The sequence below is a fragment of the Labrus mixtus genome, chromosome 8, assembly GCF_963584025.1.
Source record: "Labrus mixtus chromosome 8, fLabMix1.1, whole genome shotgun sequence".
Classification (NCBI taxonomy): domain Eukaryota; kingdom Metazoa; phylum Chordata; class Actinopteri; order Labriformes; family Labridae; genus Labrus; species Labrus mixtus.
Window position 1 is genome coordinate 12,892,700 of NC_083619.1, and position 798 is coordinate 12,893,497.

The following is a 798-nucleotide window of genomic DNA, read 5'->3' on the forward strand; positions in this document are numbered from 1 at the left end:
GGTGCAATAAACACAATACAGAGAACTGAAACAAGCATGGAGTATGTATTTGGTAAAGGTGCTTAAATTCATGCTCATTCATTCACCCATCAGATGGAGCCCTGAATACATCAACCATGCGCTCACAACTGGCTAACGGATGAAGCATCAGCTAGATAGTGTTGTTTCAGAATCATTGGTGTCAATATGGACTACAAATATGATAAATCCTTGTTGTGGAAAACAGACACTGAGGAATATAAAGGAACAATTGTAAGCTAGTATACACACTATTTATTTATGAATCTCATACCCCCTTCATATATTGTTATTGTAATTATTATAATATTGAACAATGTAGCCTATCCCTCAAGTCTACATGCCTACACTGCCCTTCACTACCCACCCATGTGCACACCACTGGTAGAAATATGCTATTAAAGCACCTTCAGTTTTACCAGCCAAAGTAATGTCATATTATTGATATTGTGCATGAAGTATTTGATCAAATATTTAGGCTATTGCTTGCCTCTATGCATTAGTGTGTTACAGTAGGCTTAATCGAAAAAGCTTGTGTTTATTAGTCCTTATTCAACATACAATTGTCCTATAGACTACAGTTTTAGCTAACTATTTCTCTAAGCATAACACTGCAGTGAAATTATGTGTCCTGTTGTTTTATGTGTGTCCTTCCTTTGCCTTAAAAAAAAAAATCATTAAGGCCTAGTGACACAACTCATCTGCATGCCATGATGAAGACAGCAGCATCATCATCATCAGCGGCACATCAGCCTGTAGTTGTGCGAGGCAGCTGGAGGC